This window comes from Mustela nivalis (assembly GCF_964662115.1).
Source record: "Mustela nivalis genome assembly, contig: HAP1_SCAFFOLD_1161, whole genome shotgun sequence".
Classification (NCBI taxonomy): Eukaryota; Metazoa; Chordata; class Mammalia; order Carnivora; family Mustelidae; genus Mustela; species Mustela nivalis.
In genome coordinates, this window is record NW_028135503.1 from 127,676 (window position 1) to 146,615 (window position 18,940).

The 18,940-nt window shown below is 42.7% G+C and overlaps 1 long non-coding RNA gene across 3 annotated transcripts; it reads right to left on the reverse strand.

The window, feature by feature from the left end:
* Positions 1–263: 263 nt before the first annotated feature.
* LOC309857741 lies at positions 264–16,613 on the reverse strand. 3 transcript variants are annotated; one of them, XR_014307887.1, is made up of 4 exons: positions 9,759–9,805; positions 5,271–5,348; positions 1,222–1,298; positions 264–289 (listed from the first exon to the last, which is right to left on the reverse strand). It is a non-coding gene; the product is annotated as an uncharacterized lncRNA (long non-coding RNA). The 3 variants fall into 3 exon arrangements; XR_014307888.1 differs by lacking the exons at positions 264–289; positions 5,271–5,348; positions 9,759–9,805 and adding exons at positions 15,080–15,251; positions 16,543–16,613 and having other exon boundaries at positions 1,043–1,298; XR_014307889.1 differs by lacking the exon at positions 264–289 and having other exon boundaries at positions 1,043–1,298.
* Between the last annotated feature and the right edge of the window lie 2,327 nt (positions 16,614–18,940).

Here is an 18,940-nt window from a genome sequence, read left to right on the forward strand (position 1 = left end):
TAGAGCCACAAAAGACACCTCAACCAAAAACCTCATGCACACAAACTCACAGCACACACACAGAACCCACTGGCTTCCTAGTCTTGCAGACAAAAGAGCATACTTTGTCACCTGGGAAATATGCCTGTCCCCAAACCACCAAGAGTCCTACCAAGAACCCCCAATCAGGGAGGCTCTCCAGACTGAAGATTGCAAGGGGGCCCCACCTGCCTTACCAGCTAGAGTTTTTCCCCAGGAAGAGACTGAGTCCAGAATACGTACCGCCTCCCTCTGTTGATGTTTCCTGAGGCTGCAGGCACAGAAAAGAGGACACCATGAGTCTCTGGCCGTGCTGTATACTTGTCTGCCTGTACTGATCTTTAGTTCTCTGAATGACATTAGGAAACCAGATGGAACACAGTGATTGAATCCAAGGCCCCAAGAGTGGGACCTGGATGCCTGTATGAAGTTATTTTTCCTGGGAGATGTGTCTACCCAGTCCACTCAGGATGGCAACTACAAAATTCTTCATCCAAGCAAGAGAAACTCTTGTGGATGGAAAGGATCATACCACAGCAATTCTAACAAGATTTGCTGTTGCCAGTGGTAAATAACCTCTTGAATCAGACGATGGTGGGCAGGAAACAACCACTCAGGACTCTCCGCAAAAGGGAAATTATACATATGTCCTCTCAAATGTGTATGTGTGTGTATACACACGTATGTGTATATATATGGATATGTATACTTATATAAACACACATATATTTATATGTATGTATATATATATAAGCATATACATATATATATACACGTTTATACATATATATGTATATAAAATTATATATACACATACATACACACACACATACAGTTTGAAATTCACTTTAGGGGTGCCTGTGTGGCTCAGTGGGTTAAAGCCTCTGCCTTGGCTCTGGACATGATTACAGAGTCCTGGGATTGAGCCCAGCATCGGGCTCTATGCTCAGCGGGGAGCTTGCTTCCACCTCTCCCTCTGCCTGCCTCTCTGCCTACTGTGATCACTGTCTGTCAAATAAAGTTATAAAATCTTTAAAAAACCATTTTACTTCCATGTACAAAAAATTTACATTAGGAAAATGAATTTTTTTATTATGTCCAATTCACCAACATATAGTGTATAATTTGATTGTCATCTGAATTTGATGAAAGAAACCAAGAAAGCAATGCTTGCTCCTTGGGGAAAAAGAGAGGCAACCTCACCTTGGCAACACTCTGGTCCTCTTCTTCTTTGGGCTTATGGCAAAGCGTCTCACAGACTGAGATTTTCTCAGACACATCTGGAAGGACATCAAGAATGTACCCATCAGCACATTGGTGGTGCTGTTCAAGATTAATTCGAGGAGGGGCGCCTGGAAACTCAGTCCTTTCAGCACTGGTCTTCCCGTCAAGTCATGCTCTCAGGATGCTATGATCCAGTCCCACGTGGGGGGCCCCTCCTCAGGGAGGACCTGCTCTTTCTCTCTCCCTCTGCCCTTCCCACCTGACTGTGCTTTCTCTCTCTCTCTCTCACTCTCTCTCTCTGAGAAATAAAATCTTAAAAAAATGAATAGCTCGGAGAGTATTGCTTGATATGAATGTGGGTTAGATATGTAAGGTCATTGCTTTTCTATCAATCTCTATCAGTAGATTTCTTTGCCTGCCATTGTGTGTAAGGCTGGATAATCAATGGGTATATATTGAAATATATCTTGTTTCTATTTTCACCAGTCTATACCTCTGGGGTGGGCAAATGCTGAGTGAAGGCATGCTGCTGGTATTTCTCTATACCTATAATTTAGGCAGATTAATTAAATTAGCCAGATGTCATCAAAGACGTAATGTAAAAGAAAATGTGTGTTTTAGTACAAAAGCTTGTATCTAGACACGTTCTTCTCAGCTGTTTTGGAAAACTAGTTCTATGAATAAAAACAGCATGTGCCCAGATGTATTGAAGTCAAGACTCGGGCCACGAGAAGGGAGTTTGAAGGTACATGAAGACAAAAAGAGACACTTCCATGGAGATCACCTCTTCTTCCTAAGGACAAGAGAGAGCCTGAAGACACTGAAAAATCAACACGCTCTTCTGGGATCCATAGGAAAACAGAGGACACAGGGAAACCATGGCCCTCAGGAGACAAAAAAGGGAAAACAGGGGATCGAGCTTTCCTGGAGCAGACACTCTCTCGCAGAACACACCATTTTCTCAACCTCCCATGGAACATTCAGCAGGAGACCACATTCTCAGCCGGAAAACACATCCCAACACAATCAAAGAGTAGACTCAATACAACAGCCGCTCTCAGACCTCTATGAAATTCAACTAGAGATCAACAACAGGAAGAAATCTTGGGAGAATCCCCAAGGAGCTGTGATTTAAAAATACACTTCTGAATAACCCAGTGGTCAATGAAGAAATTTCAAGAGAACCTTTAAAATATTTTTCACCAAATGAGATGCAAATGTACCTTGACCAACATTTATGGAAAGGCAGGGCTTGGGGGAACTGATAGGACTGAAAGTCGTGTGTCAGAAAATCAGAGAGATGTAACATGCCTAGGCTTGCTTAGAAAACAAGGCAAGAGTGTAGTATCATAGAAAGCGAGCAAGAGAAAAAAATAATATTATTGCAGATACCATTGAAATGGAACATGGGAAATACTCAGACCTAATCCATTAAACTAAGACACAAGCTCATTCCTTGTAAATATCAGTGAAATGGATAAAGCTGTAGCCTGATGAAAAATGAAAGAATAAGAGAGGACGTACATTAACATGGGACACAAGAGTCATCGTCACTACAGATCGTATGGAGGTTGAAAGGATTCAAAAGTAATATTGGGTATTTACTCCCAAAGATAGAGATGTAGGGAAAAGAAGGGCCATCTGTACCCCGACGTTCATAGCAGCAATGGCCACAGTTGCTCAACTGTGGAAATAGCCAAGACGTTCTTCAACAGACGAATGGATAAAGGAGATATGGTTCATATATACAATGGAATATTATGCCTCCATCAGAAAAGATGAATACCCAACTTTTGTATCCACATGGACAGGACTGGAGCAGATTTTGCTGAGAGAAACAAGTCAAGCCGAGATGAACCATGAGAGACTATGGTCTCTGAAAAGCAATCTGAGGGTTTTGGAGGGGCTGTGTTGGGAGGCAGGGTGAGCCTGGTAGTAGGTATTATGAAAGGCACGTATTTCATGGAGCACTTGTGTGGTGCATAAACAATGAATTCTGGAACAGTTAAAAGAAATTTAAAAAAATAAATAAAAATTGTTTTAAATAGGATGAATACCCAACTTTTGTATCAACATGGACAGGACTGGAGGAGATTATGCTGAGAGAAATAAGTCAAGCAGTGTGAATTATCGTATGGTTTCCCTTACTTGTGGAGCATAAGGAATAACTTGGAGGACATTAGGAAAAGGAAAGGAAAAGTGAATTGGGGAAAATCAGAGGGGTAGATGAACCATGAGACACTGTGGACTCTGAGATACAAACAGGGTTTTAGAAGTGAGGGGGATGGGTGAGCCTGGTGGTGGGTATTAAAGAGGGCAGTATTGCCTGGACCACTGGGTATGGTGCATAAACAATGAACACTTGGAACACTGAAAAAAAAAATCAAATCAAATTTTAAAAAGTAAAGTAATACATGGAAAAATCCTAGGATGGCTTAAGCAAAAAGGCCAATTCCTTCCAAAACAGAAACTCTCAAGACCCACGCAAAGGAAATAGATTGTCTGAATTGGCATATATCAAAGACAGTGAATCCACAGTTCATACGTTTCCCAGAAAGGAGGTGCCGGCCCCAGGTGGCTGGACTGGTGAATTCTATCAAATCTAACAAAGCATAAGAGCCTTGCTGTGTCTAATCCAGCCATCACACTCTTAGGTATTTATCTAGTTGAGCTGAAAAATTATGTTCCTATGAAAACCGGCCCAGGAGTGCTTCTATCAGCTTTCTTTAGGAACACCACAACTCGAGGCAACTAAGTTGTCCTTCACAGGGTGAATGGGTAAACAACCAACAATATCCCCATACAATGAAATAGGATTCTGTAAAAAACAGAGCTGAACTTCAGGGCATGTAGTCGGCTCTCTCAGTTAAACACCCAACACTTGATTTTGGCTCAGGTCAGAATCTCGGGGTCAGGAATTTCAACCCCGTGTCAGGTAAGCTCCATGCTGAGGAGGAGCCTGCTGAAGTTTCTCTCTCCTTCTTCCTCCTCCTCTCCCCCACACTTTCCCTCTTTCTCTAACTAAAATAATAAAAGAAAAGAAAAATAATTCAGGTGTCAAGTCACAGAAAGATATCAATGAATGGTAACTGTATAGATAGAGGAGAAAGCTGTCAGTGTGGAAAAGCAACATGGCTTACAGTTCCAACTCTATCATATTCTGGAAAAAGGAAATCTAGAGCGATGACAAACCATCAGCGGTTGCTCTGATTCCTAGAGAAAGTGCAAAGGTATTACTAGGTGAAACACAGGATTTTTATGGCAGTGAACCTACCCTATAAATGGTGGATACAGGACTTTGCCCATTTGTCAAAACCCATACTACTGCTCAACACAGAGCAGGCCTTAATAGCAATGGTGGAATTCAGTGAATAATATCTCTAGGCTGGTTTGTTATTTGTGACGAATGTTCCACAATGATGAAGGTTTTGATACTTGTGGAAAAGGTGCACTATGGGATAAGGGGGATAAGGGAACTTTTTTTGATTATCTCTTCACTTGTTAGGATACTCTAAACCTACTCTAAGTATTAAGGTCTATTGATTAAAAATTAAGAAGAGATCTCTTTGGCTAGTGTTTAACAACACACTCATGTCCAAATGTTAGCTTCACTATACCTACCATTTAACGTTACCAAACTCGAGGTGCAAATGCAGCTTTATTCTTGTGGTTATAAACTCATGAGTGACCAGCTGAAATTCAATGTTCACAAAAATAATATGGCTTGGTATCTTTGTCTGAAGTATGGGACACTCACAGGCTAGTATAATGATACAGCTTCTTTTTTTCTTTTCTTTCTTTCTTTTTTTTTTTTTTTCTAGCAACAAAGAGAGAGTGTGAGCAGGGGAAGGGCATGGGAATTGGAGAGAGAAGCTTAAACAGCTCCATACCCACCACGGAGCCACGCATGGGGCCGAGCTCTGGTCCCTGGCATCATAACCTGAGCCAAAATCAAGATTTGGACATCACATAGGTGCTCCTACAGTAATTATTCTTGAATCCGATTCATGAATAAATTCCCATGGTACCTTCATGGGATCCATCAGTGGGTTGTATTTTTATATGATGTTTCCATCTTCGGGCCCATAGCTGGGTGAATTTCTCACCTGCAAAGGAAGGAAATGTCAACATTTGTGACAACCTGGATGGCCCTGGAGGACATCATCTTAAGTGAAATAAGCCAGACCCAGTGAGACAAATATGGCATCATGTCACTTATATGGGGCACCTCCAATAGTCCAATACGTAGAAGCAGAGAATAGAATAGGGGCTTGGAGGAGCAGCAAATAAGGGGATATTGATGATAGAACAAAGTTTCAAAGGTACAGAAGAAATGAGTCTGGAAATGGACCTTGCAACATGGGGCCTGGGATTAAGAACCCTGTATTCCAGGCTTGAAAATCAGTAAAATGTTGGAATGTAGGTTAAGTGTAGCTTAAGTGTCCTTTACTACCACAGGAAAAGATGGGGGAAAGCTCTAGCAGACACTGTATGAGACTATAGAGAAAGACAGAAGGACACTGTCATTGAGAGTGAGGGATTGGTGACTTGCCAAGAGTGACTATACTGAGGAGTGGGAAATCTGGGACAGGAATGGAGTCGAATCCTTGGGGAGAGAGATCCCTCAATACTTGAGATCTGCCCAGGGCACCTGAGATCATGCCCTGCAGTTCTGAACCAGGGCTTCCTCAGTTTAGTCCCATTCTCAAATCCTCCTGCCCCAAGTGGGAGTGTGGGAGACACTTGATGCCCTGGAGGAGGTGCCTGAGCCAACAGAACAGTCCAAATCCTAACTCAGCCCCCCACCACTGAGTTTCAATCCCCAACCTGGAACACAATGCAGATGGCCCCGTGAGAAACCCCTCTGAAGAGCCAGTGGAATCCAAGGGCCATCCAACCACAGCATTCATACTCTTAGCTCTCTCATGTGGAGCCTTCCCTGGGACCAGTGGACCACCCTCAGGGACCAGTGGTCTGCTGGGATCCCAAGCTCATGCAGAAGCCAGGACATTCCAAACCAACTGTCCCATGATGGCTCTACTAAGAATCTGCTTCCCTTCTAAGGACTCAGCATCCCTGAGCCATTCCTGCCAGTTAACTGGTAAAATGGCAACCTGGCTTAGTGCTTTGGTGGTTGAATAAATCAAGACAGGGACCTTCAGTGTCTCCTTGGTTATTGATTTGAGTAAGTCTCCAAACAGCCTGGACGAAGGGCTGGCTGGCACAGAGTGAACAGGGGCTGCACAGGCTCTCAGTGGGCACCTTCCCTGTTCCTTCCTCCCTCCCCCAGGCCCAGTCTCTATAGACTCCTCATTCTTCTCTACACCCTGAAGTGGCAGGGGACCATGTCCCACCTCCTTTCAGGGGAACCCTCTGGGGCATCTGTGTGGCTCAGTGGGTTAAGTGTCTCACGTCGGGTCATGTCGTGATCTTGGAGTCCAGGGATCGAGCCCATCCCCTGCTTCTGCACTCAGCTTGGTGCCTACTTGTCCCTCTTCTCCTCCCCACTTTCCTCATAACTAATGACCGTTCTCTCTCTCTCCCCCTCAAATAAAATCTTCTTTCAAAAACCGGGAATATACAAAGGACCCATAGGGAGGGACCCTTCTAAACCCGAGCCCCGCGAAGCTCCCCCTCTCATGACACTCCATGAGGATCACCCAGACCTGTTTGCATTTATCTCTCCTCTGCTCTATACTCGTTGGAGCCTGAGAATCGGTGACCTTTCATTGAGACTAGATTCAAATCTAGGCATGACATTCTGTTGCTTGGTTAGGAAGCAACCAAATTGCTTGGTCCTTGGTGAGGAATCTCATCAGTTGTTGACAATATGTAAATAATGAAGTCCTATCATTGAAAACCAAGCACCCTCTTAGTTCTATGTTGATTTCCTTCTGGTCTTGCTGTGTGATGCCAGGTGTATGTATTCATTGAGCATGGACTCTCTCCATGCTTGCACTTACTAGCCAACAATGGGAGAGCTCTTTAAGAAGGCAAGGTCCCCACTGGAGCATGGACACTCCCTGACCCTGAGGGATAAGCCTGTCAAAACAGAGACGATGGACACCAGGCTGTTACGAGCATTTGAGTTCTTATTGGTCAGTGTCCCTAAAGTGTGTAATTCACGGCATTCAAGCATGTTTTTAGGGCTTATGGGGGAGAATGTTATCCAATATGCTACACTAGGTCCCCAATTCTTCTTTCTTTTTTTTAGTAGGCTCCACACCCAACATGGAGACTGAACTCATGACCCTGAGATCAAGAGTCAAATGCTCCCCTGACTGAGTCAGCCAGGAACCACCCATTATGATCCCTATTCTTATTCTATTTGTACCATGCCCTGAAAAGGGACCATGCCATGACACTGACCACTCTCTATCTCAGCTCTACAAGGCAATCGCAATGAGGGCAGTGGAGAGAAGGCTAATCATGAACCGGTTCTCTGAGTCCATTTTATTGTCCCAGGAGTGTCCCTGGGCTCACAGGATTTCTGCATTACTAGGTCTTACTCATACTGAAAATGCCATCAAATACGATGAAAGGGTCTCCTCAGTTCTGACTGGACTGAGGTGTAGCCCAGCAATGAAACAGAGTTTGACTGGGTTGTCCTAAAGTGTGCCTCCAAACCCTCAATATCTTTGAACTAACCAGGCTTTCTATGTCCCTTTCCTAGTAAGGACTATGGCAAGGTCTGTACTTGTGGGGCTCAGGAGCTTCTGTGGCCTATGTGACCCCCGAGATGACCTCATAATGCTAAACAGCACTTGGGATTTCCCTTGGCTCAGGTAATTCCTGATGTACACACTGTGACTACAGCTCTATGCACAGACACTAATGAATCCATGTCTGAGTAGTCAGTGCAGTTCAGTTCAGTAGTTAGAGCATGAACCCTGGGACCATAGGCCTAGGTTCACCTCCTGGCTCCTTTACATAGGAGACCATGAACCTGGTCACATTCATCCCTATGCCTACGTTCCTCCACCTGGGAAATACGGAGAGTAAACAAAACATCCAATATGTGTGTGATGAGCATTACTGAATTAATGCATGTCACATGGTCTGGGAGGCTCATTGGAGGGTATGGATCTTGTCTGAGATCTCACAATTTCACAACTTCCAGAGCTGGGTCACATCTGGGCATTTGAGTTCCCAGACCATTGCTTTGTGGCACAGCTGCTTTGCCTAAATACAAGTGTTTGACCCTAACACAATTTCGTTTGGATGGATCAGAGGTATCAAGAAGTCAATAAGGAAAAAACAACCAATTGCTGATTCCCTGAATACACTCTCTGGGACCCTTGGTCAGAAATAGTCATGATTATTCTCTAGATTGTTCCAGTTGCCTGACTCATGGTCAGCAGGCCAAATGAGAGGAATCCCAGGGTAAAGGATGGCAGGGTCACTATTGCAAAGTCTAGTGTTTTAAAGCATGTGAAACAATGCCACCTTGCATTATGTATTCCTCACACAAACATAAGTGCCTCCAAACAACATATGAGTTCCTGAGGCCATTGTCACAGAAGAAAACCATAGCTTAGCTGTTGGAAAGAGATCTGGAGGAAAGGTCAAGAGAACTAACAAACACATCCCATCAAAACCACTCTAATGAAGACTCTTTCTGCTTTCGAGCTACCATCCTATGGGCAAGTGTACATGTTTATCCACTTACACGTAAAGTTTGTCTCTACTCATGGTCTCCACCTCCCATTGTTCTTTGTGCATTCCTAACAATCTATGTGCTTGGGTATCAATCACTCATTAACACAATTCATTAACTAATTAGCCATCTTTCACCATATGTTGAAAGACTGGCTATTCATTGTGTAACTGAGGACAAAATGTCCTTATAGTTTCACTATACTTACTTCTGGGGAACTGAAAAGGATGGGGGATAGCATATGACCTAGACAGCATATCACCTAGAAAAAGTAATTTTGGATAACAGCCAAAGAAGAAAGGGAAACATCTGCTTGGGGGTCATAAGTGAAATGTAGACTCTTCTCTTCTTTGGATCTCTTTGGGGCGCCTGTTTCTAGGAACAAACCAACATGTCCCCCAAATCCTGAAATACCCATTTTGGGATAAACGGTACAGGAAGACATTGTAAAACATGGATAAAACAATCATAAATATCCTCCATATCGACCTTTCCGGGTTCACTCTCACTTTCAGAAAGGAGGAATGGGAATGTATAATTTTGGACGTTAAAAAGGCGTAAATTAAAATAGATGTTGCCATGTTTTCTCCCCTAGGGAAACCTAGTTTGTCAAGGGTGAGGTGCAGGATATCAAAGGAAGGAGTACATTTTTCAAAATGGAGGACAAAAGTCAAGGCAGCTAGCTTGGTAGAATAACCAAAAATATAAATCAAGGGATAAAACTAAACTATAAAACATTTGTATAACTCTGAATGACAAGTTGGAGAGAGAAAATTTTCAAAGATGAGAGAATAGTTGGAGGAAGAGTGAACTATCTGATTAGCAGCAAACAGCAGTCAGGAGATCTGTAAGAACATACCACAACAGCAGCCACACAATCCAATCTTGTTCCCCATATAGAGAGCTCTAGGTGTCTCAATGACTCACTCAGCTCAAAGAGGGGCCGTTGGAAAGGACAGCAGAGGTGTATTTCTCGTCGCCATGGTGATGGTGTCATCATAGACCTTTCAGAGTCATCGCAGCTGCACAGCGGCCAACTCCTGCTGTCCAGACAGGTGGCTCTTCACAGACAAGGGTCTCACGTGAGAGGAAACACTTCCTTTCCAAAGTTGAAGTCTGGTCTCACACATTATCCCTCTGTTTTTGAAAAGAAATGACATGAGGGGAGGTGGCCTGCCCCCCAAATAGAGTCACTAGCCCATCTTTAGGGTGAAGAGAGGAAAAGAAACACATATTGAGAATAGATAGAGGTCCCATTCTTTTTTTAAAATGTTTTTTAAATTTATTTTTTATTTATTTTCAGCATAACAGTATTCATTGTTTTTGCACCACACCCAGTGCTCCATGCAACCCTTGCCCTCTCTAATACCCGCCACCTGGTACCCCGGCCTCCCACCCAGGCCCATTCAAAACCGTCGGATTGTTTTTCAGAGTCCATAGTCTCTCATGGTTCACCTCCCCTTCCAATTTCCCCCAACTCCCTTCTCCTCTCCATCTCCCCATGTCCTCCATGCTATTTTTTTTGCTCCACAAATAAGTGAAACCATATAATAATTGACTCTCTCTGCTTGACTTATTTCACTCAGCATAATCTCTTCCAGTCCCGCCCATGTTGCTACAAAAGTTGGGTATTCATCCTTTCTGATGGAGGCATAATACTCCATAGTGTATATGGATCACATCTTTCTTATCCATTTGTCCTTTGAAGGGCATCTTGGTTCTTTCCACGGTTTGGCAACTGTGGCCATTGCTGCTATAAACATTGGGGTACAGATGGCCCTTCTTTTCACGACATCTATATCTTTGGGGTAAATACCCAGTAGTGCAATGGCAGGGTCATAGCAAAGCTCTATTTTTAATTTCTTGAGGAATCTCCACACTGTTCTCCAAAGAGGCTGCACCAACTTGCATTCCCACCAACAGTGGAAGAGGGTTCCCCTTTCTCCACTTCCTCTCCAACACTTGTTTTCTGTCTTGCTAATTTTGGCCATTCTAACTGGTTGAATACTGTTATGCTGAAAATTAATTAAAAAATTAAAAAAAAAACAAAGAAGATGTGGTCCATATATAAAATCAGAAACAGTGAAAACCCACCATTTGCACTGACATGGATGGAACTGGAGGGGAATATGTTAAGGAAAGAAGAGTCAAGCAGAGAAAGACAATTATCATATGGTTACACTCATCTGTGGAACATAAGCAATAGCATGAAGTGCCATAGGGGAAGGGAGGGAAATCTGAAAGGGGAGATGAAAGGGAGATGAACCATGAGACACTATGGACCCCAAGAACCAACCTGAGGGTTTCAGAGGGGAGAAGTGTAGGGGGAAGGGGTAACAGGGTGATGGGTATTGAGGAGGGCATATGCTGAGATTGGGTGTTATATATATATAAAGAATAGATCATTGAGCACTACATCAAAAACTAATAATGTACTCCTATACAGTGGCTAAATGAATATAATAAAAAAATTAAAAAAAAATCTGGGGCACCTGGGTATTTCAGTGGGTTAAGCCTCTGCCCTTGGCCTGGATCATAATCAGGGTCCTGGAATCGAGCCCCACGTTGGGCTCTCTGCTTGGTGGGGAATCTTATTCCCCTCCTCTCTCTCTCTGCCTGCCTCTCTCCCTACTTGTGAGCTCTGTGTGTGTGTGTGTGTGTGTGTGTGTGTGTGTGTGTCAAATAAATAAATAAAATCTTAAAAAAAAAAAATCTATCCAGGTTTCCATCCAGGGGCTCGTAGTATGGCTCCGGGGGTCATGATGGGCAGCAAATGGTACATGCATCAGCACATGAAAAAGGATTAACGTAAAATATTTGTTGCCAAGTTATGATCACATCCCTTAAATATATCCCCAATTACCAATTTTGTGAAATAGATCGGTGTATATCTTGATCTTATTTAATTGACCACAAATGTCCCCTATTAATTGGACACCTTTCCTGAGTTAACTGTAACATTAAGACAACACATGTCCTTTGAAATCAGGTATAAGTTGATAATAGACTCAACATTCTCCCCACGCCCAACAAGGAAATTGTGGATGTCATCTATAACGCACATTGTTTCATTTTCTTTTGAAGAAAGAAAGGAAGCAAGGTTTCTATCTCAAAGACAGGCTTGCTTCTTTTGGTGGTAGATGGGACCACTTTCTCCCTTGTGTCTCCAAGAAGGTTCTCCAAAAGGCCTTTGGACGGAGCTAGGGCACAGAGAAGCTGTCAGGACATTGGAAGTGCTGCTCACTTATTACTCAGGGAGATTTGCTTGGTGTGGACATGGGGCAGGAATGTATGCATATCGTTGGTTAACCAGCAAGGACTGAGCAGCTGCTGGAGCATCTTCCTCAGTGGTTGAAGGCAGGCGAAGAGAAGAAGCAGGAAGGAAATGAGAAATAGAGGCTTTGTCTTTCTAGCTAAGGGGAACTTAATCCATGTGAAATGGTCTATCTAAAAAAGGCAAACATTAAAATGTATGTTGTTTCAATGATGGAGTCCCATGATTCCTACCCATTTTAAAGCACAGCAAAATTACACTTATTCAAATGTTATAAGACCTTTTCAGCCTCCATGCTTTTTATACACAGCTACTGTATTCATCACTAGTCTATTGGATTTTTAACTTTTTTACTGTGATGAAGAATATATAACATTCATCCTTTTAATCATTTGTCTGTATACAATTCAGTGGTTTTAATTATCTTTACACATGTATATTCATCACTACTATCTATACCCAAAACTCTCTCATCCTATCCAACATAACCTCCATACCCAGGAAGAGATAACTCCATCTTCCCCACTGCTTCTGGCTCTTAATAACCTCTGTCTTTATGAGTTTGCCTATTCTAAAGACATTATATTAGTGGAATCATACAATATTGGTATTTCTGTGCTAGATTGATCTCATAGAGGATAATATTTCTTCAAGGTCCATACATGTTGGGCATATTTCAAATTCTTTTTTATAGGTGAATAGTACTTTATTGTGTGTATATAACACATTGTGATTGATCCATTCATCATTTGAGGGACTTGAGGGTTGATTCCACTTTTTGACTAATGTGAATAGTGCTGCCAGGAGCACTGATGTATGGATTTCTGTAGAATCCTGGCATGGAACCTCTTTGACCTCAGCCGCAGCAACATCTTCCTAGGAACAAGGCCAAAGGCAAGGGAAGCAAGGGCAAAAATGAACTATTGGGATTTCCTCAAGATCAAAAGCTTTTGCACAGCAAAGGAAACAGTTAACAAAATCAAAAGACAACTGACAGAATGGGAGAAGATATTTGCAAACGACCTATCAGATAAAGGACTAGTGTCCAGAATCTATAAAGAACTTAGCAAACTCAACACCCAAAGAACAAATAATCCAATCAAGAAATGGGCAGAGGACATGAACAGACATTTCTGCAAAGAACACATCCAGATGGCCAACAGACACATGAAGAAGTGCTCCATATCACTCGGCATCAGGGAAATACAAATCAAAACCACAATGAGATATCACCTCACCCCAGTCAGAATGGTTAAAATCAAAAGTCAGGAAATGACAGATGCTGGCGAGGATGCGTAGAAAGGGGAACCCTCCTACACTGTTGGTGGGAATGCAAGCTGGTGAAGCCATTCTGGAAAACAGCATGGAGGTTCCTCAAAATGTTGAAAATAGAACTGCCCTATGACCCAGCAATTGCACTATTGGGTATTTACCCTAAAGATACAAACGTAGTGATCCAAAGGGGCACGTGCACCCGAAGGTTTATAGCAGCAATATCCACAATAGCCAAACTATGGAAAGAACCTAGATGTCCATCAACAGATGAATGGATCAAGAAGATGTGGTATATATACACAATGGAATACTATGCAGCCATCAAAAGAAATGAAATCTTGCCATTTGCGACAACATGGATAGAACTAGAGCGTATCATGCTTAGTGAAATAAGTCAAGCAGAGAAAGACAACTATCATATGATCTCCCTGATATGAGGAACTGGTGATGCAACATGGGGGCTTAAGTGGGTAGGAGAAGAATCAATGAAACAAGATGGGATTGGGAGGGAGATAAACCAAAAGCGACTCTTAATCTTGCAAAACAAACTGAGGGTTGCTGGTAGGAGGGAGAAGGGGGTGGGATTATGGACATTGGGGAGGGTATGTGCTTTGGTGAGTGCTGTGAAGAGTGTAAACCTGGTGATTCACAGACCTGTGCCCCTGGGGATAAAAATATATGTTTATAAAAAATAAAAAAAATTAAAAAAAAAGAAACACGCCAGTGAAAATTCACAAAAATTTTAATGTTTCAATGTTCTATAAGTAGCAAAAATTTGGAAGAAGGTAGAGTCATGATAGATTTTTGACCAATCATTTGGTAAACTTCTATTGAATTAGACTGATGTCTGTGTTAAATGGTATCTGTGACAATAAATTGTATCACCAGCCATCATTTGTCACCAGTTATGTTCTCACTGATTTCACAAACCTAGTAGGAAACCTAGTAGGAAAAGTACGTCAGATATAGCCAAATATTTAACTCAACTCTTTTTTATATTGGTTTTGTTTTTCTGTCTGTAATAAATCTATCAAAGTAAAAAAAAAAAAAAAAAAAAGAATCCTGGCATGGTGATGATACACGACACTATACATTTGTCACAACCCCCAGAATGTCAAAGCACAAAGAGTGAATTTTAATGTAAACCGTGGACTTCTAGTTAATAGAAGTGTATTGATATTGTTTTGCAAATTATAACAAATGGACCACATTCATGTAAGATGTCCTTAATGGATGAATCAGGGGGCATGGGTTATGGGAGCTTTCTATATTATCTGTTCAACTCTTACATTCATCTAAACCTCCTGTTATAAATAATACCTATTAATTTTTTAAAATCTGAAAACACTTTTTCAGTCAAAGATCTGTTTCAGCCAATGTTCAAAAATCAGCTAAAAGTCTATATGTTAACTAAAGATGTTGTTTACTGTTAAAAGGAAACCCATTCTTGAGTTTGAAAAGTACCTGTATTCTAGAGCTACAGCAATACTGAATGGCTTGCTCATTTATCTTTGCATACACAAGAGAAGAATGTGGCTTAACATTTTTATGGTTTTCTCTTAAAGATAGGCCAGGGAATAAAATAGAATCATTATTCTTGAATGAACCTAATGAGTCCATTTCCACAGTACCTTCAAGTGGGTCATCTATAGGGTGCCCTCTGTTGTGTGGCCAGAGGTAGAGTTTCCTGAATCACTGCTTAGGACCAGTTGATATTCTTCACCTTATGTGAACATTTCTTCTTAATCCTTGAAGCAAGATCCCAGGAAATGCATCACAATAGAGAGAACTGTGGACAACTTGCTGGCAGAAGAACACAGGGAAATGGGTGATCATCTATTCCTAATTCAATCCTTTCATCCCATTATCCACCTGCTGCCCGCTCAGTAGAGCCTCCTGAATCCAAGTAGGACTTCTGGAGTTCTTGTGGTTGGCTATACGCTTAGAACACCCTATAGACAGATCCTGTGATCAAATACTTTTATTTCACTAAGGCATTAGAGAAATGCAGCAAAGGGCACTATCCATGACTGATGGCCTGGGTTCAAACTCCATTTAGAAGTCACAAGTGCCTGAGAAAGTGACAAAAACACTCTGTGTAATTCCCTGTTCTGAGATGTTCAAATGTGAATATGGCTTACTTTTTTACTATTATGTTAAGAGCCTAAACATAATTAAATACAAGAAAGCCTTATTACAAAAAAAAAAAAAAAAAAAAAAAAAAAAAAAAAAAAAAAACAGATAACTGGTGTTTCCTAATTGCCCTAAGTGTTCAATCCCTGAGTGACTGCAAGAAGGAAATAGACACTTGGTAGTGGTTGAATCCAGAGAGCGGATTTGGATGGCTCCACAGCAGGGAGGAAGGAAGCTCCCTCTTAGCTTTTACATGGGAATGATGTTTCACAGCTCGTGGACAATACAATACATGTGACCATCTCCTGTAATTCCCAGGTGGGCCCTAGTGAGGTGGGTGAGGGCAGGGCAGAGGCTGTAAGCCTTATTCTTATTTTTTTTTTTATAAACATATATTTTTATCCCCAGGGGTACAGGTCTGTTAATCACCTGGTTTTCACACTTCACAGCACTCACCATAGCACATACCCTCCCCAATGTCCATAACCCCACCCCCCTTCTCACAACCCCCCTCCTCCCAGCAATCCTTAGTTTGTTTTGTGAGATTAAGAGTCACTTATGGTTTGTCTCCCTCCCAATCCCATCTTGTTTCATTTATTCTACAGTGGGAGGCCCTGAAATGTACAGAGATGAACTGACATGCCAGGAGTTACCATACAGATGAGGATGGGGTCCAGGACAGGAATAGAGTTGTTTCCCTGGGGAGAGAGATCCCTGAACACCCAAGACCTGCCCAGGGCACCAGAGATCATGCCCTGTCGCCCAGAACCAAGTCTCTTTCTTGGACGCTCCTGCTGGAGGAGGTGCCTGAGCCAACAGAAAAGACCAGATGCTAATTCAGCCTCCCACCTCTAGGTGTTAATCCATAACCCAAAACACAAGGCAGTTAACCCCAAGGGAAACCCCCTGGAGTGCCGGTGGAAGACCCACTGTGGCCATCCTCCCCCAGCATGCACATTACCAGCTGTGTCACGTGGAGCTGGAGCCTTCCCAGGGACCAGTTGGCTATGCTTAGTGACCAGTGAGTGGTCTGCTCAACTGCTAACTGACTCAGAATACGGAATATTCCAAACCAACTGTCACAGGATGCCTCTGCAGGATGCCAGATGGCCTCTGCAGGATGCCGGAGCAGTTACTGTGAATAAACTGTGAAAGTGGCCATCTGCATTGGTGCTTTGGTGGCTTAATAAATTAAACCTGTGACCTTCAGTGTCTCATAGGTTGATCTGAGAAAGTGTGCAAATAACCTGGACTATGGCCTCAGAGTGAACAGGGGGTCTGAACACTGGCTTGAGTGGGCAACTTCCCTACTCCTTCCTTCCAAAGAGTCTCCCCAGATCCAGGTTCTACAGACTTTTCTCCCTTACTAGTTCCTATAGGGGCAGGGGACAATGTCCTGTCTCCTCTTAGAGGGCCCCCTTTATACCCAGAACCTGCAGACCCCCTCCCCAGGACACAAACCAAGGATCACAAACCAGACATATTTTCCTATTTTCTCTTTCACTCAGGAAAACTCTATGCTCATCAGCTCCAAACTTTCTGACCTAGCATGGCCCCACTTCAAATCTAAAATTTTGCCCACACCATGCCCCAGACATCCAGAATATTACTCAGCAATTCCACACAGTTGTCTCATGCCTCAGTCTTCATATTTCCAAAGCTGAAGACAAAGACAAAAGAACCTCTAGAACCAGACCCCTGCTGGAGCAATCTCGAGAGTGGAAATTGATGGGCAAATTGTGCATGTCCAGAGTCACCCAAAACAGGAAAATAGCAGTGTGGGGGAGTACATGGGCCAGAACCTGACTTTACAGGATTTCCTTCTAGCAGGGTGGGCCTAGTACACCTGACTCAGTCCAGCTCCCTGCCTGGACCATTCAGGGTTTCTTGACACTATTCAGTAGTGATGTGCATAAAAACGAAGACCAACCGTATGATAACAAGTAAAGGGGATTTATTCAGAACTTGCTAGAGCAAGGGAGTCAGCCACTATCACTGCATTTGGGCAGAGATTCAAAAGCAGGAGAAGAGTGCAGAAACATTGTAGAGACAGAAGGAAAGTCTTCAGGGATGCCTGATTAAAGCCTCTTGGCATAAGGAAGCTGAAGTCAGGAATCTAGCAGCAGGACATCCCATGTCTTTGTCAGGGCTATTGTATATGCTGGGCCTCAGGTGCAAAAATGGAGAAAAACCAGGCTCAGTCTGTTACAAATCATGTGCTGGTCCTTCGGGGCCAATTGCTACAGAGGTTATTTGTTAGCTTTCTGGACTGGATGCCCCAGATAGTGGTCTGATGTCTTAAAAGATGAAAACTGTAGATAATGGGTTGGTTTCCTGGGCTACACATATCAGGCCACAGTCCTATTTTTATATATATTCAGGGCACTTTCTTTGGGGTCTTCCATGTGTCTATCCCCCATTTTGGTCCTTATCTCACTTAGGAGAGGTTGGCCTATTCAGACAAGACCAGAGATCCCACACTTCACTGCTGGACATGGTCTAGTCATCTTCATGGGCAACTGTATTGGAAGGTCTTCTTGACCATGCATGTGATGAGAGAACATCTGTATAGATGCTTGTAAGACTAACACTGGCTAGAACACAATGGACCAGCACTATGACCACTATGAAGACAAACAAAACAAAGAATATGTTGATAGTCTGTATAAGGTGCTTCCAAACCAGGAAGCCCTATTGCCCAACCCAGGCCAAGAGAACAAATCCCATAAGGCATGAAGATCAACCTTAATGCCAAACAGCTTCTTCTTTAAGACATTTGAGAACCTGTTTTACCTGCCCTCCTTTATGGGGTCAAGCACAAAAGGTGTAAACACTAACACAGATGCCACCACATCCTGCCAACAAGAAATCTATGGCAATGGGACAACTGTCAAATGCCACCAATATGCTGAGACTGATCCATATTCCATCTCGGACAAAAATTGTATTATCAGTAAATTTTGCCAAAAGTAGAGATAGGTTTCTTTCTTTTTTTTTTTTTTTAAGAGATCACAGGTAGACAGAGAGGCAGGCAGAGAGAGAGAGAGGAAAGCAGGCATTATGCTGAGCAGAGAGCCCGATGTGGGATCAATCCCAGGACCCTGGGATCATGACCTGAGCTGAAGGCAGAGGCTTTAACCCACTGAGCCACCCAGGCACCCTAGAGATAGGTTTTTTTTTTTTTTTTTTTTTTAAACATAATGTGTTTTTCTTTCTTTTTTTTTTTAAGATTTTTATTTATTTATTCGACAGAGAGAGAGATCACAAGTAGGCAGAGAGGCAGGCAGAGAGAGAGGAAGGGAAGCAGGCTCCCTGCTGAGCAGAGAGCCCGACGCAGGACTCCATATCAGGACCCTGAT